Genomic DNA, 25,363 nt, shown 5'->3' with positions numbered 1-25,363 from the left:
GTTTAATATATTAATTTAAATAATGTATCTCAGAAGTAACAGTTATAATCATTAGTTCTCTAACCTTTAGGTCTGAATAAAACCTATCACCTTTCACAATGAGAAAGCAGAAAATAATATAATAATCAAATGGAAGTAACATGAAATCATTTAATTCTCTTGGGCCTTTAAGAGATAGGGCCTGGTGGGATATCATTATCGGACCCTCCCATTTTCTGGCTTCCTGTCTTGCCATGTGATCTTCCCCTCTCTTGTGCTCTCCCCCCACTGTGATAACTATGCACCATGATGTGTACCAGCAAGAGGAGGCCTCGCTAGAGCCAGAACTGTGCTGTCTAGATATTCAGCCTCCAAAACCATGACCTAAATAAATGTCTTTTCTTTATAAGTTATTCAGCCTCTGGTATTTTGTTATAGTAATGGAAAACAGAATATATCTTCTATTTCAGCAACTTAATATAAATGAAATGCAACTTTGTTTTAAATAAAAATTACAATACCATATTTGAAAGTGCAAATGTGATTCACACTATGAGAGAGAATGAGTTAAACAGCAAATACTAGATAATTATTTCTCATGAGTAATAAGTGTGACTTAAAAGTTCTCATATTACTTATTTCCAACTGAAGTAAGGACAATTAGGCCACAGGAGTCATTTCCTCATCTGAGTCACTTGATTCGCCTTTTAGTTCCAATTGTCCTAAATCTTTATCTAGGGCTGGGGATTTAGCTCAGTGGTTGCGCTGCCTGCCTTGTAAGTGCAAGGACCCAAGTTCAATCCCTGGTACAAAAAAAAAAAAAAAAAAGACCTAAATCTTTGTCTATAGTTAAATTCTGAGTTTTCTTGTGCTTCTTAGCAACTGTATCATTAGCACAAAGTTTTCTCATTTTAATGTTTGGCAATTTCTTCAGATCCAAATCCCATTCCCTAAAGGTTTTCAGACTACTTGCATGTAAAATGTCTGGAATCTCAAGGCTGTAGCCTTGGTACTGCTGTTGTACTGCTGTCCTTCACTCTCCATCATCTGCTTGATGACCATCTCCCAGGCTTGGTGACACCTTCCCTGCCTGTCCTTGATGCTGTTGTGTAACTCAATGTCCTCCAGCTCACTGCTGAATTGATTTAAATACCTTTCAATTAATTCACAAGTGCTTTCTTTGAATATCTCACTTTCTGGGGATCCAGTTCATTTTGAAACCACTGCAGTTTTTCACCAATAAGGTTGAGACGTAACACCTTTTCATTCTTCAATTTTTCCTTCTTTTCTTGTTTGTGGCCCTCTCTTGTAATCTGAGCAGCTTTTCTACTACATGGGTGGATGATTTTTTTTTTTCTGTGCTTTTTCCCTTAGGTGCTTAAAGCATGGTGACATCCTAGAGGCCACAGGGACCTCTACCCTCCAGACCCCACAGGCTCACAGCCCAGAGCAGCTGGAAATTTTTTTGACACAGGGTTTTGCTATGTAGTTCAGGCTGGCCTTGAACTCACTATGTAGCCCAGTCTGGCCTTGAACTTGTGGTAATCCTCCTGCCTCAGCCTCCCAAATGCTGGGATTACAGGCGTGCACTACCATGCCTGGCATGAAGTAAGATATTTAAAAACTCATTTGTTTTCACTGTGGAAGTAATGTAATAGGATACTGGACATGGAATTTTTCTACTTAATTTTATTAATTTATAAATGTGAATTTATTAATTTATAGATACATTTTTCTCTGCATTGTTTTTTACCTGGAATATATATGGCACAGATATTACCTACAACCTAATTAATTCACTGATAATTATTTATTAAAAAATGACTATGACTATTTATCATCCTCATGAAGACATGCTGAGGATAAAATTATTTAGATATTTATTTTAACATAATACTCTTTTTTTTTTGTACCGGGGATCGAACTCAGGATTTTGTACTTGTGAGGCAGGCGGTGGCACCACTGAGCTAAATCCCTGGCCCTATTTTAACATAATACTCTTGAAAAACTCACACCAAAATAGACAAAACCATGCTACTAAAATTAAATGAGCCATGTTGAGATTTTATTACAAAGAAATTTATGATTGGTTGACATCTTATTACAGAGAAGTTTATAACTGGTTGACTGATTTTACTTTAAAGGTTTCTCAAAATAAGACAATTCAAGTTTATTATGGTACAGAGATGCTAGGAAATCATGCTGTTAGAAAACCAGAAGCTTTAAAACATTAGAATAACTTTCTCTTTCAGGTGGAGTAGGTACACTGTACTCTTTTCTGCTTATGGACAACTAAAAAACTTTGGACAGTATATATATATACATATATATATACATATATATATATACACACACACATACATACATACATACATACATACATACAAAAACAAGAAGACTCTAAATGGTGAAAAGAACAGGGCAGACTAAGGGTATTGGAACCGATGAAATTTCAGTTTTGAGTTCCCTGGATTTTCTTTTGTCTCATATATACCTGACTTGCAAGAAGAAGTAGGGAACCCAGAAATGTCACAGACTTGGGCAGACAAAAAAAGCCCTCAAAACCCAAAAGCATCACCAAAGAAAAATACTATCTAGCCAGGGGTCAGACAAGAAAGGGGCATTCTTGAAACACTGAACATGTATAGATTAACCATTCTACTTCACCCAAATACCACAGAAAAAATCAGAGGCTCTCCTCTACCTACCCCTACCCTTACCAGGCTATATTGGGGCACTCTAAATCCCCATCTATTCTCCCCATCCTCCATGGTGTCAGAGCACGATAAGCAGGTAAGTTGGTATTTTCATTCATGCAAGGTGATGTTCTATTCACATTCAGCAATAATGCAGCCCTTCCTCTCCTTACTGGGATAGAGTCAGAGGAGGTCTAGCAGAAAGTAAGGAATACAATAATTCTCAGCAAAGAAGCAGAAGACATAAAGAAGAACCAAATAGAGATTTCAGAATTGAACAATAAAATGACCAAAATAAAAAATTCAACAAATGGCCTTATTAGTAGAATTGAGCAGACAGAGAAAAGAATCTGTGAACTTGAAAATAAAACAGAAGAAACTAATACAAAGCCAACCTGAACAACAGAGGAAATAGACCTGGCCAGGCCAGTACAAGAGAGGACAGAACAAGACAGGACAAGACAAGATAGGACAAGACAGGACAGGAAAAGTGAACCCTCACAGACATGAGGACTATGATAAAAGATTAAACATTTGTTTTATGGAGTTCCTGAAGGAAAAGAAAAAGAATATTCAAAGGAGTACCTGGAAACTGAAACAATGGAAAAAGTCACATACATGTCGATTGCAGAACTGAGCAAATGTCATACAGAATAAACTAAAAGCATTCACATAAATTCACATCAAACCACTGACAACTAAAAACAAAATAATTTGAGCCAGCTTCTAGGAAGGCTAAGGCAGGAGGAGTCTAAGTTCAAAGCCAAGCAGCTTAGTGAGACCCTGTCTTAAAATAAAAAATAAAAAAGGGCTTGGGGATGTAGTTCAGTAGTGAAGTGCTTGCCTCATATGTGCCAGGCACTGTGTTCAATCCTCAATACTCCCCTTATGCCTGAAAAAATGAAGAAAAGGGACGGAACAAGGATATCACAGAAAAACCTAAGGAGGAAATAACTGAATGATGACAGCAGATTTCTTATCAGAAGATGTGGGTACCAGAACAAAGAGCACCCTGCTTTTCAAGTGCCAACAGAAAAGAACTGTCAACCTAGAATACAATGAAAATATCCTTTTTTTTCTGGAGAAAAAACTCAAGACATTCTCAGAGGAAGGAAAACAAAAGAATTTCTTGTTTACAGACCTACTGCCAAAAGGATGTCTGAAAGTTCTCTAAACAAAAAGAAAATGAAACAAAAGGGATTTAGGAAAATCATGAACATAATACCTAGAACAACTACTTAAAAACCCACACAAAGAGATACACTAAAAACACTACAATTAAAAATAGAATTCTAGAAAATGTTCAAGGAACACATAGGAAGGCAGGAAACACAAAATAGAACAAAGTGAAAACAAAAAATAAAACAGCAGACTTAAGCTCAAATATATCAATAATTACACTAAACATAGTCTAGCGATACCAAGAGATTGGTAGAGCTGATTAAAAATCATGACCAAATCATATTCTGTGTGCAAGATACTTCAACTATAACAACACAGGCAGATTAAAAGTATCACTGGAGAAAACTGGGTAAAGGGTACACAGGATTCCTCTCTACTATTTCTTATAACGTTATGTAAATCAATAATTACTTTGAAACAATTAAAAAATTTTGTTTCTTAAGTCTGTAGGTCATACAAAACAGGAAATGGGCTAGTTTGGGATGAAAGGACATAGGTTGCTGACCTTTATAACTATGAGCCCTATGGAAGTAGACATCATAACTTTTATCTCTTTCCCCATTGCATGTCTAAGGACTCATGAAAGGCCCATGGAAACTCAATCACTATTTGTTAAATGAATTATTAAAGAGTAATTCATAATTTAAAAAATTGTAAGACCTTTTTTTGCTTCATATTAACTCAGCTGATTTAACTTAGACTTACATTAGACTTCCTTAAAATAGCAGTCATAAACATAATCAAAATTAAATGCTTTAAAAAGGCTAAATAAAATATTTCCCCCTTTTTTCCTAACAAAAAGGGTCATGGAAATGAAGTACAATTAACCTTACAAGATATTAAAACACGAAGTGAAGTATACTACAATTGGTCAGAAGAGTGGAAGAGAACAGATAGTCTTGGCACACATTAAAACAGTAAGATAAAGAAACAATCATCACAAAAAAACTTAAAACTGTTCTCACTTTATATTTGTGAGCATCACTTTCAACAGCGGTTATGTTTGTGTGTGTTGTTTTTTTTTTGGTACTGGAGATCGAACTTGGGACCTTGCGCTTGCGAGGCAGGCGTCAGAACCACTGAGCTAAATCCCTGGCCCTAATAGCAGTTATGTTTGAGGCATTGCATTATGGGTAGATTATTTTTTTTCAACGCTTCCAATATTTTCTATAAAAAGCTTATAATACATTTCTATTTGTGCGATGCTTAAAATTTATGCCAGGTAAAAGTCACAGAACTTTATTCTGTTTTTAAAGTTTCACAGGCCATTTAAAAATATGTACCAATTCCTGAGACCCAACTCCTCAACTAGGAAGTGGAATATAATGGTCACAACTTCTTCATGTCAAAATATTTACTTCCGGCCATTCCCAGCCCAGAGGAAAGGGCTTTTGGGCTGCCTTCTGTCCCGCCGCTCCCAGCCCAGAGGAAGGGGCTTTCCGGCCACTAACTGTCCCGCCACTCCCAGACCAGAGGAATGGGCTTTTGGGCTGCCCTCTGCCCTGCCGCTCCTAGCCGAGAGGAAGGGGGTTCTGAGCCCCTGTCCCACTGCTCCTGATCCAGAGGAAGGGGCTTCTGAGCCACCATTCCTACCGCTGCTCCTGTCCCCTGTCCCACCTCTCCTAGCTCAGAGGAAATGAGCTGTGTGGGCACCAACAGCACCCCCCTGCCCCCCCAGTCAAAATGAGAAAACATGTAACTAAGTCTCAAAACCAGACTTCCAGATCACCTACAGCAACCCCAAAGGGAAATGAGATGGAACACTCTGATACTCAACCACCTGGACCCACTGAACTGGCAACAAAAAGGGATCTGGAAAAAAGGAAGTCAGAAATAATTTCTCAGATAACAGCAGAGATTGTGCCTCTAGTGCAAGACATGATTAATAAATCTAGGGAGGAGCTCAGGAACATGATGGAATCCCAACATAGGAAATAAATGGAATCCATAAAACAGATGCAAATAGATTTCCAGGAGATGAAAAACTCCATTGAAAGTCTACACAGCAGAATGAGCCAACGTGAGGACAGAATTATAGATATAGAAGATAAGATTGCAATTAATGACCAGGAAAAGAAAAATTGCTTCAAAATTATAAGGGAACACGAGAAATCAATCTAGCAGCTGCTAGATGATGCAAAGAAGAATAACATAAGACTGATTGGACTCAATGAAGAAACAGGAGAGAGTGGAGATGACATAAAAAAAACTGTTCACAGAAGTAATGGCAGAAAACTTCCCAAGCAAGGGAAAAGAACTTGACATACAGATAAGCGAGGCATATAGGACTCCAAATAGCCTTGATCAAAAAAAATCTACACATAGGCATATAATTGTTAAGATTCCAGAAACACAACAGAAGAACAAAGTTTTCCAAGCCGTCAGAGAAAAGAAACAAATCACATACAAAAGAAAGCCCATCAGAATCACAGCAGACTTCTCAATGCAAACCATCAAGGCAAGAAGAGCTTGGAGTGACTTATTCCAAGCCCTAAAAGAAAACAGCCTCCAATCCAGATTGATGTACCCTGCAAAACTATCTTTCAAAATGGATGGAGAAATAAGATACTTTCATGACAAAGAGCACCATAGGAACTTTGTGAATATCAAACCAGCACTCCAAAAAATTTTACACAACATCCTAGGAACAGACATTGAGGATCACAACCCCAGGAAGCAAAGCACAATGAATCCATCTGGCACGACAAGAAATTAAATGTAAAGGGGGAGAACCCAACAAAAAGAAAAAGTCATGGCAATGACAAGTCAATACATTTCAGTTATAACCATCAATGTTAATGATCTCAATCACCAATCAAAAGAAATAGACTGGCAGAATGGGTCAAGAAGCAAAATCCAACAATATGCTTCATACAAGAAACACACCATTCAAAACGAAACTCATAGACTGAAAGTTAAAGGGTGGAAAACAATAATCCATGTGACGGGAACCCGAAAAAAAGCAGGAGTAGCTATTCTCTTTGCAGATCAAGTAGATTTCAAACCAACACTGATGAAGAGAGACAAAGAAGGGCACTACATCCTTGTAAAGGGAAGAATCCAATAGGAAGAGATGACAATCATAAATATCTATGCACCAAACACTAGTGCACACAACTATATAAAACAAGTACTAATGGACATGAAAAGTCATATATACACTAATACAATTGTAGTGGGGGACCTCAACACACCACTGTCACAGATAGATCAACTAGACAAAAAAATAAGTAATGAAATACTAGAACTCAATCGAACTCTTGAACAAATGAACTTAACAGATGTTTACAGAGTCCTCCACCCGACAAAATCAGAATACACATTCTTCTCAGCTGCACATGGGTCATTCTCGAAAATAGACCACATACTCACACATAGAACATGTTTAAGTAAGTGCAAAGGAATTGAAGTTATCCCCTGTATATTATCAGACCACAGTGTGATGAAATTGGAGATCCATAGCAAAGGAAACTCAAAAAATTTCATAAACATGTGGAAATTGAACAACACACTTCTGAATAACCAATGTGTCACAGAGGAAATTAAAGAAGAAATCAGACAGTTCCTTCAATTAAATGACAATGCCAATACAACATATCAGAATCTATGGGACACAATGAAAGCAGTCTTAAGAGGGAAATTCAGAGCAGTGAATAAGCATATTAGGAAAACAGAACAAGGCCAATTAACCTGATGCTGAACCACAAGCTTCTAGAAAAAGAAGAGCAGGACAAGCCCAAAGCTCCTACAAGGGAGGAAATTATAAAGATCAGAGGAGAAATCAATGCAATGGAGACTAAGAGAACGATACAAAAAAATCAATGAAGCCAAGAGTTGGTTCTTCAAAAGAATCAACAAAATTGACAAACCCTTAGCGAACCTTGTCAGAAAAAGGAAAGAAAAGGCCCAAATCCATGCAGTTAAGAATGAAAAGGGTGAAATTACAACACACCCAGCAGAAATCCAGAGGATCATCAATACCTACTTTCAGAACCTACATGCCAATAAGATGGACAACACAGAAGAAATGGACAGATTCCTAGATACATATGAATTACCAAAGTTGAACAAAGAAGATCTAAAAATTCTGAACAACCCAATATCAACCAATGAAATTGAAAATGTAATTAAAAACTTATCAACTAAGAAAAGCCTGGGCCCTGATGGCTTCACTGCTGAATTCTACAAGACATTTAGAGATGAACTACTGCCACTACTGTTTAAACTCTTCAATGAAATTGAAAGGGAAGCAATACTCCCAAATTCATTCCTGAAAGCAAGCATCACCTTGATCCCCAAATCAGAGAAAGACCCAACTGAAAAGGAGAACTATAGGCCAATCTCACTAGTGAACATAGATGCAAAAATCCTGAATAAGATACTGGCAAACAGAATGCAGAAGATCATCAAGAAGATCATACACCCTGATCAAGTGGGATTCATCCCAGGGATTCAGGGATGGTTCAATATATGCAAATCAATCAATGTAATACACTATATCAATAGAGCCAAGGACAAAAAACATATGATCATCTCAGTACATGCAGAAAAAGCATTTGACAAAATCCAGCACACATTTATGATAAAAACTCTCCAAAAAATTGGAATAGACAGTCTGTACCTCAATCTGATGAAAGCCATCTATAAAAAACCAACAGCCAATATCATACTCAATGGTCCAAAACTGAAATCCTTCACACTAAAATCAGGAACAAGACAAGGATGTCCACTATCACCACTCTTGTTCAATATAGTTCTGGAAACATTGCCATGGCAATGAGACAAGAGAAAGAAATAAAAGGAATAAAGATAGGAAATGAAGAAGTCAAATTGTCATTATTTGCAGATGACATGATACTGTATATAGAAGACCCCAAGAACTCTACCAAAAGTCTTCTAGACTTAATAACCAAATTCAGTCAAGTAGCTGGTTATAAGGTCAACACACAAAAATCAATAGCTTTCCTCTACACCAATGACAGACTCACTGAGAGAGAAATAGGGCAAATAATTCCTTTCACAATAGCATCCAAAAAACTGAAATACCTAGGAATCATCCTAACGAAAGAAATCAAAGACCTCTTCTCTAAAAACTATATCACTCTGAAGACAGAGATTGAAGATGATATCAGAAAATGGACAGACATCCCCTGCTCCTGGGTAGGAAGGATTAATATAGTGAAAATGGCCATACTTCCAAAACTGCTATATAGATTCAATGCAATTCCAATTGAGATCCCAGCAGCATACTTCATGGACCCTGAGAAAACAATCCAAAAATTCATTTGGAGCAAGAAGAGACCCAGAATAGCAAAAGCAATTCTAGGTAACAGAGACATGGTAGGGGGTATCACAATCTCCAACCTGCAACTATACTACAAAGCTACTGTGATAAAAACACCATGGTACTGGCAAAGAAACAGACCTGAGGACCAGTGGAACAGATTAGAAGATGCAGAAACAACACCAGACACACTCAGCCATCTCATCTTCAACAAAGGAGCCAAACACCCTCACTGGAGGAAAGACAGCCTCTTTAATAAATGGTGCTGGAAAAACTGGGCATCAACTTGCCAAAGATTAAAACTAGACCTACATCTGTCACCATCCACTAAACTAAATTCTAAATGGATTAAAGATCTAAATATTAAAATAGAAACTCTGAACCAGTTGGAACAGAGGGTAGGTAGAATTCTTGAAGACATCGGTGTAGGAAAAGATTTTATGAACAAAACCTCAGTTGCCCATGAATTAGCACAAACAATCAACAAGTGGGATCTCTTCTTATTAAAAAGCTTCTTCACAGCAAGAGAAACCACCAACAGTGTGAAGAGACAACCCACAATGTGGGAAATAATGTTCACCTGCTGTTCCTCAAAGGTCTACTATCTCGAATCTATAAAGAACTTAAAAAGATCAGACCTCCCAAATTTAAAGACCCAATCTGAAAATGGACATCTGAAATGAACAGACATTTCTCAGACAAAGAAGTAGAAATAGCAAATAAATACATGAAAAAATGTTCAACGTCACTGGTCATTCAAGAGATGCAAATGAAAACAACGCTGAGATTCCACCTCACTCCAGAAAGAATGGCTGCTATCATGAAATCAACCAATAAGAAATGCTGCCGGAGCTGTGGAGAAAGAGGAACCCTGCTCCACTGCTGGTGGGAGTGTAGACTGGTGCAACTACTGTGGAAATCAGTATGGCGATACCTCAAAGAACTAGGACTGGAAGTCCCATTTGACCCTGCTATTCTACTGCTGGGGATCTTCTCCAAAGAATTAAAAGAATCATACCACAGTGATATATGTGCACCCATGTTCATAGCAGCACAGTTTGTGATAGCTAAAACTTGGAAACAGCCCAAATGCCCATCAATTGGAGACTAGATAAAAAAAATGTGTTTTTCTAATAAAATGGAGTACTACTCAGGCATAAAAAATGAGAAATTAGAGACATTTATAGCTAAGTGGATGCACATTGAGGCGATACTCTTAAGTGAAATAAAAGGACCCACATTTAAAATACCGAATAGTTTCTCTGGTGTGAGAAACTGAAAGTGTAAATAAGGACTCAAATGTATAATAGGTAATGTAAAATAGGAAGAAAAGGGGCAAAGGGGAAGGAAGTGGGAGGGGTAGTGGATAGGAAAGAAGGGAATGGTATTAATATGAGAAAATGGAAAAATAGGAACAAAATCTTTGTAAATAGGACTGGAGGGGTTGAAGGGAGGGCTGGGCAAGGGTGAAAAATAAGAACCAAGAGAGATTATGTAAAGGTGCGAATTTCTAATGATGAATATCATTATATTGTATGCCTAAAATGTACCAATCATTAGAATGAATAATCGATAATGCAAAATAGGAAGAAAAGGGCCAAAGGGGTAGGGGTAGTGGGAGGGGCAGGGGAAAGGAAAGAAGGGAAAGAAGAAAGGAAAGAAGAAAAATGATGAGAAATGGAAAAAATGGAAATAAAGTCTTTATAAATAGGGAAGGGTGGAGGGGGTGAAGGGAGGGCAGGGGAATGGGGAAAAAATAAGAACCAAGATGCATCATGTAATGGTACAAGTTCCCAATGATGAATGTAATTGTGTTGTATACCTAAAATGTACCAATAAAAGAATTTAAGAAAAAAAATATTTACTTCCAAGGCCAAGGACTGAAGTTTATATAGTCAGAAGTGAGATGATACTTTCATGTATAAAATTTAAATTTTCTGTATATAAATGTTAACACAAAAAGTGAGATGAGTAAGGGAGGAAGTATAGACTGCCCCACATAGAGCCTTAATGATCAGCTCCAGGAAAGTTCAACCTGACCTTGGTTCCACAGAGAAACCAGGCACGGAGGTTGGGAGCCAGATAGATGAAGGAAAGACTTGAGGATTGTAATGTTATTATATTGTAAGAAAGATAAGCAAAATGTGGTATATCAGTACAGTGGAACACTTCAGCAAAGAAAAGGAACAAAGTATTAATGCAAACTATAATATATATGAATGGCAAAAAACCCTTCAAAAAACAAAAAAAGTACACAAAGCGGAAGAAATCAAGTCAGGCATGGTGGCACATACCTGTAGTCCCAGCTACTTGGGAGGCTGAGGAAGAAGGATGGTTTGAGCCCAGGAGTTTGAAACCAGCTTGAGAAACTTAAAGCATCTTAACAACAACAACAACAACAACAACAACAACAACAACAAAGTAACACGGAAGAAATCAGATGTAAAACACAACATATTGTATAATTTTCTTTATATGAAATGTCCAGAATTGGAACTGACAAATTTATAGAGACAGAAAGCAGATTGGTGGTTGTCTAGGGATAGGTAGGGGAATGGGGATATAGTGTAAACAGGCTCAGAGGAATGTTTTGGCAATTGAAATGTAGTATTCAAAAACTAGATTGTAGTGATGGTTGTAGAACTCCATAAATTGGCTAGGAAATTATTGAAATGATTTAAAACAATCATTTAAGTAAGATTAAACCTTACAATGGATGAATTTTATGGTATGTAAATTAAACCACAATAAAATTGTAGATAAAAAAAAGAAAAGGTTACATGCTAGCAGATTTTTGTTCTCTTACATTTTGCTATCACATTTAGGTCAAAATATTAAATTCAAATTGATCTCTTGACACAAATGATTGTAAAACCAGTAAGTGACCCATCCTAAAATTTAATGAAAAGTCTATAAAAGATACTCATTCCACAGATCATTTATCTCCTTACAATGGCCTGAAATTACTGACTCTTGGCTCATTTAAGCTAACATTATTAAAGAAAACACTTGTGACACTCCTCATTCTCACATGACTGAGCCATAAGACATTCAGCTTGTAATATTCTGCATCATTCAAGACTTGGTGTCATATAAGCATTAGCATAACTGTAGGAACATCAAACTTCAACTTGAAATGAGTTTAGCTGTTCCCACTCTTTCCCAACCCCCATGACTGGGGTTGATACCATTTAAATCCACGATTCTCAAGGCTGTGCATGTGTGATGACGCAGAGGAATAGCATATATGTGTGCAGGGGCACACAGAATTTCCAGATAGGTCTTTTCAACTTGCACAATGAGTGAGAAAGGTTGATGGGCTATAGCAGCATAAAGACATTTTATGACACTTATTATGTTTAGAATATTCAAAGATGATTGAACAGAATCACAAGTTTTCATTATATCTAAAGAGAAACGATTAATACTTTAGTTGTTATACATATATATATATATTTTGTTTTTGTTTTTGTTTTTTTTGTTTTTGGTACCGGGGATTGAACTCAGGTCCTTGTGCTTGCAAGGAAGGCAGCAGAATCACTGAGCTAAATCCCCCGCCCATTTATATTTTAATAAGATACAACAATAATGCTGTTAGGAAACAATTAAAGACCAAATGAACACCCCTATCAAATCAAACTGCTCAATCAAACTGATGATCCTGACTCTAGTTACCTCTCCACAAATACATTTAGAACGTAAATTTAAATGTTTTTATAGTTATGAAAATTAGTTCAGGAATTTTTCTCTAGTTTTAAAATTGCACTTTCAGTATACCATATAAAAGGCAATACTCTACAAAGTTTATAATCTGCAATAAATGAAGATAAAGTATAAAGTTCAAAAGAAGAAAATTCTAAATTAGCCCTGTCAGTTGAACAGTTTTACAGCTGGGGCAGGATATTTTGCACATGGTTCTCAAGAGGAGCACTGCACTTACACAGGGGTTTCAGCTGAACATACTGACTGCGGCGTATTTGTCTCAGAGACCCAACTTAAGATTGGTAAAACCTTTCTGAAGACTCACTGTAAACAAACAGTACTACACTAATAAATAGATATGTTGTCTCAGGTCCTAGTAATTCAATCTTTACTGTTAAAGAACTATTACTTATTCATTAACCTGAAATTAGTAGTTGAGAAATCTCTCCAAAGTATTCTACAACTCACTAAAGTCACCTCAATGACACCATAAACATAGATACACGCCACATGACATTCAGAGGGCTAATCAGCTCTCACTCCTCTAAAACTCTAAGATAGATTCTCTTTAGTTCAGTACTCATAAAATACAATAGTGAAGACAAAAAAAACAACATTCTTTCCTGTGAATAATGAGCACTGAATGGCTGAAATTATTAACTATATTATGAGCACAACGGATTTCAGGAAAAGTTGTCATGAAGTGAAACCATGGCAGGATCACAATTCATATAACCTTAGTTTTCACCAAGAGAACTCTGCCCGTAAGTTTAATGATACCAGTACCAAGAAAAAAAATCTAGTTTTTTAAATAGTACTAATTATAAACCCCAAACATAAAAGCAACATTTTCACAAATAGAAAACAGAAGTACAACAATGAGGTTTTCATATGTGAACACTATTATCTGGTGCTTCTGAATTCTGAAGTATATCCAAGCCTTTTCTTGGAGGTAAATTACATGTTAATGAAGATGTATGAAGTACTCCTACCGATTAGTACCACATGGTTCACTGATACAGCATATGCCTTATTGCTGTCTAGGATCTAAAGAGATTTTAGAACTCTAACTTGACAATAAAAGGAACAATAACAACAACAAAAAACCCCTAAAATTATAGCATCAGGAGAAATTCCATTTAGAAAGCCTGGTATCACTAACTCAGATTTCATTTTTGCCCCCTCATCCTGACCTCTCTTCCCTAACTCCCTTTCTCCCTGGAATTATCTTCTTTTCTTAAAGTGAGTATATTTTGGATGACATGAGACAAAGAAGACAAACAGAACAAAGAGCTATTTCAGCAAGAATGACCCAGAGAATATGTGGGAAATTTATGCACGTCAGTCCAATCAACTTACTGTGATGGACACAACTGTGACATGTGGTTCTTTATTTCACTTGCCTTTAAAAAGCCTTTCAGAATAAGCATCTCATTCAGCCTAAAGGAGTAAGAGCCCTGATAATGAAGCATTGAGACTGAGATAAACCTGCATGTAACATAATTTATGAAGAGGCTATACCTTTATTACCTTCCCACCAGTTTAGATCTTTAATGTATAGATAGGGAGTAGTGATTACACTGAGACAATAGGTATAAACCAGAACTGTTCCAGGCAAACCAAGACTTTTGATCACTGTATGTGGATTGCTGCCCTCTAAAAAAATCTCAAAATATTTCCACAGCACATTTTTACCCTGATTATAATTAATTTATTATAGAATATTTTAACAGTTATACACAAATTGCTTAGAGTACTGAAACATGAAATTAACATAATTTTCTCATGGCTACGACTGGGTTCAAAAAAGCATTCTCAGCCTACAAGTGCTAATGTGTTATTCTGTTTCCCTCGGTTTGAATGATGCTCATTGTTTTATGCCTTTATATTCTCTTTGCTACTATTTTGTGTTCTTTTAGACACTTTATTCTCATGATGGCTGTATTAAAAAATGCAAGGAATATAGCTGGAAGTATGACACAAGCGCCAAGAAGAATGTCATGCTAAATGTTAAATGACAGTTTTGCAATGACTCTTAAAAAATCCACCCCAAAAACGCAGGTAAACAAAAGTATAGATTAATAAATTAGGCTACATCGAAATGAAAAACTTATGTGCATAAAGGATATAATCAACAAAGTTAAAAAGGCACCTAGAGAACAGGAAGAAATGCTTGAAAATCATATATCTGATAAAGAATATATAAAGAATCCTTACAACTCAACAACAGAACAACAAATAACCCAATTTAGAATGGCAAAATCACCTGAAGAGACATTTCCCCAAAGAAGACATACAGTTGTCCAAAAAGCATTTGAAAAGATGCTCAATATGAGGGAGCCAGAGTAGTTAAATTCATAGAAACAGAAAGTAGAATGGTGGTTGTTAGGTGCTGGGGGAAAGGAAAATGGGTAGTTGTTTATTGAGAATACAGTTTGGTATACAAGATGATACATTGTGGAGACCTGTTGTACAAAACTGTGAATATGTTACTACTGAAATGATTAAGAGGTGAAATTTATGTTATATATATTCTACCACAATTTTTTAAAAAGTTGGCAATTTAGGTTTGGCACTGTTAAACTGGTAAGTTTGGCCTAAGTCTAGTTCTGTAGCAGGGTGACAAAATTTGGCCCAAACCTGCCTCCATATTTAGTGATGAACAGCAATTTAGCTTGGTATGTAAACAAACTGCAAATTAACCAACAGTGTATTCTTATAACAGATAGCTGAATATTAACCAATCATAGCTGTTGAGCTTAAGGCAATCACAGCTACTGAGCTTCAGCCAATCATAGGCTGTGAACTGACCAGACCATGTTTTATAAGGCAAATGCCTCATCACACCATGCTCGTGTAAGACAAATGTGACTGCAACCAATTGGGTTGCTGCATGTCACTTCCTTTTCTTGAGCTAGAAATATAACTTGCACAGGTGGTGAGGGCTGGCATTCTGAACTAACTTCAGTCTGGAATGCTGCCTGGTTCTAGGCTTTTTTCTTGCTCAAATAAATGTCAAATTTAACGCATCTCAGATTTTCAAAAATAATATTAAGTACCATGGCATGGTAAAAGATCATGCAACATCACTGTAATCTAGGAGGCTTGACCTTGAAAAGAGCAGGAAGAAATTATGCCCACTGGCACATAATGACCTTGAAGTATCAAAAGAGAACTGAAGGTCACTTGCCAAGGTAGACAAAAGGGCATGCTGCAGTGACCTTGACTGTGCTGGTTAGTCCCTCTATTTCCAGGTACACATTCTCCACTCCCCTACTCCAGGAACTAAACTTTAGTAAAAAGACAACCAAGACTCTTAATTAACTCCCAGGCAATCATTCACTTAGTAACATCTGAAATACTTGAGCTCATTCAAAACATAGGCCTCTCCACATGCCAAAAGAATGTATAATGTAATTTTGTATTTGACATTCACCATATTAAGCCTATCAAAAGATATTTTCTAGAAAAAAATGTTTCCAAAACCTAAGTTCTTTGAAATCCAAATTATTTTTCAGGTATCACATACAACTGTACATATGCATTAGGTTATTTTTACTTTTATAGTTTTGTTCATATCATTTTGTCACCAAAACACCTTTCCCAAACCTCTAAGGCCTCTCATTGAAATTACACCTTTATTCAAGGCCCACTTCAAATGTTAGTTCTTGCATAATATTTTCTGTTACCGGAGACTGAACTGGAGTGTCTTTCTTTCTGTACTCATATAGGCCAGTGATGACAAACCTTTTAGACCTTTCAGTGATACAAATAGCCTGCTGTAGCACGTGTGCCATAGGTTCATCACTGATACAGACCAGATTTCTGTGTGGGGCTTGCTATGGTTATCGTATTCCATCACTGCTTCTTAAATTTGCCCTCTGTTCTCTATAACCCTAGCAAAAGTCCTAGGCCACAAACAAAGCTTTAAAGTTTTAGCAGCATTACCTCCCACAAGTTTCTTTAACCACAGCTTTTAACTGTTAGTAATAGTCTTCTTTATGTAACAAGGTTTCTTTCTCAACCACAGATGTGGGATTCACTGTTTTCATCTTCTGATGTACATAAGAAACTACCTGGTCTACTGTGCAATTTGGTAGTATACACAAGGATGGGCAGTGCCCATCTGTTACAGCCTGTGTGCTCTGTGACAGCCTTTTTCTATCATAGTTGTTTTCTACCTTACTACTGCCTTCCAGATTTTTTTCTTTGAAGGCCAGACTCTTGTCTTATATATCAAACAGAATACTTTTCTTACCTAAGCTATCCTCACTGATGGCCCACTTCCTTAATAAATATTTTTTTCTCCTTCAAGCCCCAAATTTATATTATTCAAAACCTTGTAGTGAATGATCCCTTTGCTATAGTCTTTTTTTGTTTGTTTGTTTGTTTGGTTGGTTTTGGTACTATGGATTGAACTCGGGTCCTTGTGCTTGCAAGGCAAGCAATGGAACCACTGAGCTAAATCCCTGGCCCCCCTTTGCTATAGTCACAAACATAGGATTAGCCAGGTGTGGTGTCACATGCCTGTAATTTAGCTTTTCAGAAGGTTGAGGGACAAGGATCTTAAGTTTGAGGCTAGCCTTGGAAGCTCAGTGACATATAGTCTCAAAATAAAGTAAAATGGTCTGGGGATGTAGCTCAACATTAGGTATGTGGACTCTGTGTTGTAACACATAACCTTTCCCTGATGTATGTAGTTCTCTGTCTCTACTCCAAACTGTGAACCAGCTTACTCCATTTGGGCCTTACATGATATTTCCAGAACATCCCTTTAACAGAGGGTAATTAAAATTAATGATACTGGGGCCAGGGATTTAGCTCAGTGGGGCAACACCTGCCTTGCAAGTGCAAGGTCCTGAGTTCGATCCCTGGTGGTGGTGGTGGGGACAGAATAAAATTAATGATAGGTACACTTATTCTCTTCAACTATAATATTCTTCATGGTCATTAGTAATATGAAATGAAAATGAAATCTCTTATAAAGAGGTAGGATAGTATTCTCATGCAAATACTGCTCTGTATTTCTCCTCCCCTTTCTAATTAAGCTTCAATAGACTAAACTTAGAACTCGACTTTTTTTTTTATTAAGTTTATTGCTACATTTTAGGTATACAATATATCATTAGGTATGCATTCATCATTGGGATCTTGTACCTTTACATGATGTATCTTGGTTCTTATTGTTTCCCCATTCCCCTGCCCTCCCTTCACCCACTCCACCCTTCCCTATTTACACAGACTTTGTTTCTATTTTTTCTTTTTCTTATGTTTCTTTTCTTTTCCCTTCTTTCCTTTCTTTCCCTTTTTTCCTACCCCTCCCACTTCCCCTACTCCTTTAGACCTTTTTTTTTTACCGTTTCTTCCTATTTTAATTATCAATTATACATTTCGACCGTTATTTACACTTTTAGTTTTTCACACTAGAGATACTACTCAGTATTTACATATGTGTATCCTATTTATTTCAATGAAGAGTATGGCCTTAATGTGCATCCATTTAGCTATAAATGTCTCTATAGTTTCTCTTTCTTTATGGCTGAATAGTACTCCATTTTATTAAAAAAACCCCACATCTTCTTTATCCAGTCTCCAGTTGATGGGCACTTGGGCTGTTTCCAAACCTTAGCTATTACAAACTGGGCCAGTATAAACATGGGTGTGCATATATCACTGTGGTATGATGCTTTTAATTCTTTTAGGAAGATACCCAGCAGAGGAATAGTTGGGTCAAATGGGACCTCTAATCCTAGTTTTTGGAGGTATCTCCATATTGATTTCTACAGTGGTTGTACCAGACTACACTCCCACCAACAATGGAGAAAGGTTCCTTTCTCCCCACACCCCCGCCAGCATTTGTTGGTTGATTTCTTGATAGCAGCCATTCTTTCTGGGGTGAGGTGGAATCTCAGTGTTGTTTTCATCTGCATCTCTTGAATGACCAGTGATGTTGAACATTCTTTCATATGTTTATTTTCTGCTTTTACTTCTTTGTCTGAGAAATGTCTGTTCATTTCAGATGCCCATTTTTGGATTGGGTCTTTACATTTGGGGGGTCTGATTTTTTTGAATTCTTTATATGTTTTAGATAGTAGGCCTTTGTCTGAGGAACAGCTGGTAAAAACTTTTTCCCACGTTGTAGGTTGTCTCAAAGCTGTGTTGGTGGTTTCTCTTCCAGTGCAGAAGCTTTTTAATAAGAAGAGATCCCAGTTGTTGATTTTTTTGTGCTAGTTCCCATGCTACTGAGGATTCAGAACCTACTTTTTGACCTCCAATTCCATTTATTCATTTTCATTTTTATCACAGTCATAAATGTAGTATTAAAAAAGCAAAATAATAGCACTGAGAAAGATTTATAATAACAAGTAACAAACTCTCACTTCTTAGAGCAATCAATTCTACTCTTTTAGAGCTTCTGGAGGTTATCTTCCTAACATGAATTAGTATGTTTATGCTGCTGCTTATTGAGCATCAATTTGAAGCATTATTGAGAACTCCAGAGACATGTGGAATAAGGACAAAAGGATGAAAGATGGTGGATTAGAGGTACAAGGCATGCATCTGCTTTTCTATAAGATAGAATCAAAAACCTGGGGAGGAGGGACTGCTTATCAAGGGGCACACAGATTAAGAAAACAAAGGAAGAAGCTGAGAGGTTTTGAACATCCACTTGGGCCTATACAATAGAGTACCTCAGCAGACAGGAAATTCTTACTTTCCAGTAATACTTTTAAAATTATTGATGTGTGTATTCTCTCTATTAAATTTTATAATTTTCTTTTTTCCCCTTTCTCCTGTTTTTACTTTTTCTTTTTTTCTTCCTTTTTTTGTTTAAAAGATTTTTTGTAACCAATTCTCACAAAAAAAGATGCAAAGTCTCTTGGAGGAAAAAGAGCTTCTTGGGTATAGTAGCTGTCAGAACATAACTACCAATCCAAAGGCCAGATTTTGTTTTTTGTGGGTTTTTTTGGTACCGGGGATCGAACTCAGGTCCTTGCGCTTGCAAGGCAGGCGGCGAACAAGTGAGCTAAATCCCTGGCCCAAAGGCCACATTTTGAATGAGAGTTCTATAAACATTCTTTTATACAAAGGAAATTACAACTTTTACTCTCTTTTGAGCTGCCACCTTCTTCTGAAGTTTTTTCTACAATTCTCAAAAAATCTGTAATTGCTTCCAATGTTTTGTCATACTACTTGTTAGAAATACAAGAGCACGGCTGCAGTGTTGACATCCTCTATGGAGACCAGGGCATGATGTTTGGAGAAAGCTTTTTCAATCATGTTACTAGATGAAGTACCATTGTAATGGTGGACTCACAGTCCATTGTGTGGCAGCTCTTAGTGGTATAGCAAGATCAGGCCAAGATGAATCGAGAATGCACCCAGAGGCTGGAGGCAAGTGTACAGCTTTATTATGGTGGTGGGTTGATTGGGGATTTCTCCAAAAAGCGATCATCTCAGAGCTGGCAGTAAAAAGGGTTTATAAGGCTCAAGGGAAGAGGGGTGGGGTTACAGAAGCAATTGGTTGAGGAAGTTACTTTAGTTTACATGATCTGATATAAAACTACACTGGATACAGACATTTACTGAGAACAAAAGACAATGAAGAAGGACATGTGTAAGGTGTAGGAGTGGGTACGAACTAGAGGTGGCTCTTTTTCAGTTAGGTCAGCTAGCCACTGGAAAAAACTTGTTTTTGCTCAGAAATCATTTTCCGGCTCACCACCATTGGCTTCACAGTGTCTCTTGGCCATATCTCTAGCTACTCTCCATCAGATGCAGGCAAAAGGTTTAAAATAAGCCTGTACCTATCCATTGCCATTTTATGATCACCCATTTGTTTATACAGACTTGATCTCTCCCATAGAAAACAGCTATGAGTAGGCTCATATTTAAGAGCTTTTGTATAGCAAAAACTAGCCTACTTAATATTCTCTTGTTCCAGAGATATATCTGCCAGTCTATCCTATTCTTCTCTGTCACTGGGATTTAAACATGTGGCAATCAATCTGAACTTCAAGGATTTTTCCATGTCACCTTATTCCTCACATATCACGGTAAGAGGGGAGAATGGCTCATAAGCTAGAGGAGCTTGTCTTATGATGTCCACGCACATCATTACGGCCTCTTCTCACTTTCCTCATGCAAAGCAGATATTGGTTTCCCCCAAGAGACCTCTCACGGTTCTGGGAAGTTTGCTTGGAGACCTCTTCTTGTTGCTTGCTGTGGGGTGTTCAGGTGTCTCCTCCTTTTCTCCTCATCTTCAGTCTTCCCAAGTATGAAGGCAAAGACTTTTTGAACCAACTTACCCCATCTGATGTTTCTCTTTCATTGACATCATTGATCTGGGGTGTGGTAGAGTTAATTCCTGATGAAGATGGAACTTCAGAATCATTTAGATTTTCTTCAGCTGATAACATTCCTTTTTCCTGAAGACTCGTCTGCGTCTGTGTTTTCCTCTCTTCTCTCTGACTCTTGAACTTCTCAAAGGATATCTTCTTTCCTGGGTAGTTGGTGATCTGGGGCTAATGCCCTAGGCTTGGGCAATTCCAGAAGCCCAGTGGAAAACTGGAAGAGCAGCAAGATACTCCACGGTGTCCTCTCAGAAACTCACCCAGCCAAGAATGATCTTTCCTGTGCCAATAAATATGGATGCAGCCCACTCTCCACTAAAGACAGGCACAAGGCCCCCGCCCCCCCTTTTTGGTACCAGGGATCGAACTTGGGACCTTGCACTTGTGAGGCAGGCACCAGAACCACTGAGCTAAACCCCTGGCCCAGCCTCTCCCTATTGATGCCTGTGTTCTGAGGAACTTAAATGCAATGACCTTTGTTGGTTTATATGGATGCAGCCCACCAATTACTAAAGGGAAATGCAGCAATGTCCTACTAAGCACTTGAGCGCCAAGAAGTCCCTTTTTCTTTTGTTTTGAATTTTTCTTCTTTCTTCCTCCCTTTTCACTTTTCTCCTGCTATCTTTCATTTGCATTTTTTCCTTTTTTAAAAATTAAACTTTTAAAGTTTATTCTATATAACTATTGCCCCTTTCTTTCCTGTTTTTGTGGGTCCCCCAGCCTTCTAGAGATTGAACCTATGGCCGTGTGTCTGCTAGACAAGCTTTCTACCACTGAGCTATATCCCCAATCCCCCACCCACCTGTTTTTGTGGTACTGGGGATTGAACCCAGGGCCTTTGAACTGAGAATATCAAAACTTGAGAACAAGGTTGATGAATTATCCCTAAGACAGTAATAAAAAGAATGAATAGGATATACAAGAATTCTGGGACACCATTAAAAGACCAAACATGCATAACTGATGAGGGAGAAGAGCTACAGGCTGAAGGCATTGAATCTATTCACTAAATAATAAAAAATTTCCAAAATCTTTGGGAAGACATGACTATCCAAGTACACAGGACATTAAGAGCTCCAAAGATATGACTAGGAAAGACTCTTTTTCAAAACACATCAGAATTATATTGCCAAAAGTACAGAACAAAGAAGGAATACTAAAAACTGTAAGAGAGAAATCCCAAGTCACATTTCAAGTCAAAGCCATGAGAATAACAGTAGATTTCTCCACAAAAACTGTAAAAGCCAAAAGGGCACAGAATCACATTATTTAAATTTTATTTTTTTGTGGTACCAAGGATCGAACCTGGGTCCTTGCACTTGCGAGGCAGGCAGCAGAACCACTGAGCTAAATCCCCGGCCCCATATTTCAATTCTTGAATGAAAAGAAAATAATTGCCAATCTTGATGACTATATGCAGCAAAGCTGTCCTTCAGAATGGAAGGAGAAATAAAGACCTTCCAAGATGAGAATAAACTAAGGCTAAGGAAATTCATGACCGCTAAACCAATATTACAGAAGTTACTTAAGGGAATTATATATCCAGAAAAGGAAGAAAGCATGGGAACATGGGAAAGAATAAATCTTACTAGAAGAATAGATAAGCAAATGAGAATTAGGAAAGAATAAAACATTGCTAATATGGTAAACATTCTAATCTGTAGCATAAGAGAGGAATAAATGAACATGCAAATTCAAAACAACCAGAAGAAAAACAAACTCACAGGAGCAAGTATATATCTTTCAATAATTACCCTTAATATGAATGGTCTTAATTATCTAATTAAAAAATCAGACTGGCTGACTGGATAAAAAAATAAGACCAACAACAATACACTGCTCAGGGCCAGGGATTTAGCTCAGTGGTTTCGCCGCCTGCTGCGCAAGTGCAAGGACCCGAGTTCGATCCCCGGTACCAAAAAAACAAAACAAAACAAAACAAAACAAAAAAAGCCAATACACTGCCTGAAAGAAACTCAAAGGATCTGCAGAGACATACAGATATTGATACAAAATGAAATTCCAAGCAAATGGTATCTGAAATCAAGCAAGACTAGCTATATTTATATCCAACAAAATAGACTGTAAGCCTAAAATCAGTTACAAGAGACCAAGTCAATGTACGTCAATAAAAGGGAACAATAACCAGAAGATATTTTGACTATAAATATATATGCACTGAATGTCATAGCATCTAATTTTATAAAACAAACACTTTTGGACATTAAAAGTTAGGCCCCAATAAAATAATAGTAGGTGACTTCAATACTCAACTCTCACCAATAGATATACTGTCCTGACAAAAAAACAATCAACAAAGAAACATCATAATTAATTACACTACAGATCAAATGGACTTAACAGATGTCTACAAAATATTCCATTAAATAGCTGGAGAATACCCATTCTTTTCATCAGCACATGGAACCTTTTCCAAAATAGACCATTTATTAGGCTATAAAACAAGTCTGAGCAAATTTTTAAACATTGAAATAATTTCTTACATCTTATCAGATCATTTTGGAATGACACTAGAAATCGACAGCAAACTGTGACCAAAGCAGCATGGTACTGGCAAAAAAAAAAGACCTGAAGATCAATGGAATAGATGAGAAGATACAGAAATAACTCTAAACACACTCAGGTACCTTATTTTGACAAAGGAGCCAAACACCTTCACTGGAAGAAAGATAGCCTCTTTAATAAATGGTGCTGGAAAAATTAAGTTTCTACATGCTGAAGATTAAAACTAGACCCATATCTTTCATCAAGCACTAAACTAAAATCAAAATGGATCAAAGATCTAAATATTAAAATAGAAAAACTTAATCTGCTGGCAGAGAAAATAGGTAGACCTCTTGAAGACATTGGTATAGGCAAAGACTTTTATGAACAAAACCTCAGCTGCCCATGAACTAGCACAAAGAATCAACAACTGGGATCTCATCTTATTAAAAAGTCTTTGCATAGCAAAAGAAATCATCAACAGAGTGAACAGAAAATCTACAGCATGGGAAAAAATTTTTGCCAACTGTTCCTCAGACAAAGGACTAATATCTAGAATATATAAAGAAAAAAATCAGAGCCCCCTCAAATTTAAAGACCCAATCAAAAAATGGGCATCTGAAACAGACACTTCTCAGATGAAAAAAACAGCAAATAAATATATGAAAAAATGTTCAACATCATTGCTCATTTGAGAGATGCAAATTAAAACAACGCTGAGATTCTATCTCACTCCACAAAGAATGGCTGTATCAAGCAATCAACCAATAACAAATGCTAGCAGGGATGTGGGGAAAAAGGAACCCTTCTCCGCAGTTGGTAGGAGTGCAGACTGGTGCAACCACTATGGAAATCAGTGTGGAGATTCCACAAAAAACTAAAACTAGAAGTTCCATTTGACCCAGCTATTCCCCTTTGTGTTATCTTTCCAAAAGAATTAAAAGCAACATACCACATTGTTTCTCTGGTGTGAGAAAAGTGTAAAATAAAGACCAAAATGTATAACAGACATTGGGAAATGGGAAGAAAATGTTCAAATGAGGAAGGAAACAAGGGAGGGGGGAGGACACACACACACACACACACAAAAATAGAAAGAAAAACATGGAAATAAAGCTTTTGTAAATAAGGAGGGGAAGAGGGGTTGAAGGGAGGGGTGAGAATGGGGGAAAAAAAGAAGCAAGATACATCATGTACAGGTACAAAAACCCTAAGATCCATGTTATCATTGTGTACATCTAAAATCTACCAATAAAAAAAATATATGGGGGAAAAAAGTCAACAGCAAGAGAAACTACAGAAATAATAAAATCACATAGAGATTGAACAATATAACGAACAGTGGATTACTGAGGGCAAGGGGGAGGATTTAAAAATTCCTAGAATCAAAAGAAAATGGGGCCAGGGATTTAGCTCAGTGGTTCCGGCACCTGCCTTGCAAGCGCAAGGTCCCAAATTTGATCCCCAGTACCAAAAAAAAAAAAAAAAAAGAAAAAGAAAATGGAAACCCAACATACCAGAACCTAAGAACCTATGGGATATACTTAAGGCAGTATTGAAGAAAGTTTATAGCTATGAGTGCCTACAACTTAAAAAAAGATAGACCTCAAAGTCTTAAAGAAACAAGAACAAACTAAACCTCAAATCAATAAAATTAAATA

The 25,363-nt window shown here is 37.1% G+C and overlaps 1 protein-coding gene and 2 pseudogenes across 16 annotated transcripts in view; all 3 read right to left on the bottom strand.

Annotated features, from left to right (window-relative positions):
- Pign (phosphatidylinositol glycan anchor biosynthesis class N) overlaps window positions 1-25,363 on the bottom strand; it is a 236,883-nt gene that overhangs the window by 81,719 nt on the left and 129,801 nt on the right. The gene's annotated exons all lie outside the window — the stretch shown is intronic.
- On the bottom strand, window positions 7-20,168 carry LOC106010559 (translation machinery-associated protein 16 pseudogene; annotated as a pseudogene).
- On the bottom strand, window positions 18,213-22,265 carry LOC110344632 (general transcription factor 3C polypeptide 3 pseudogene; annotated as a pseudogene).

This window comes from Heterocephalus glaber, unplaced genomic scaffold (assembly GCF_053883595.1).
Source record: "Heterocephalus glaber isolate CG9 unplaced genomic scaffold, H.glaber_assembly_v1.0 deba00000331, whole genome shotgun sequence".
In the NCBI taxonomy this organism is placed as follows: domain Eukaryota; kingdom Metazoa; phylum Chordata; class Mammalia; order Rodentia; family Bathyergidae; genus Heterocephalus; species Heterocephalus glaber.
Note: the sequence above shows the minus strand (reverse complement) of the source record. Positions and strands in the feature narration are given on the sequence as shown.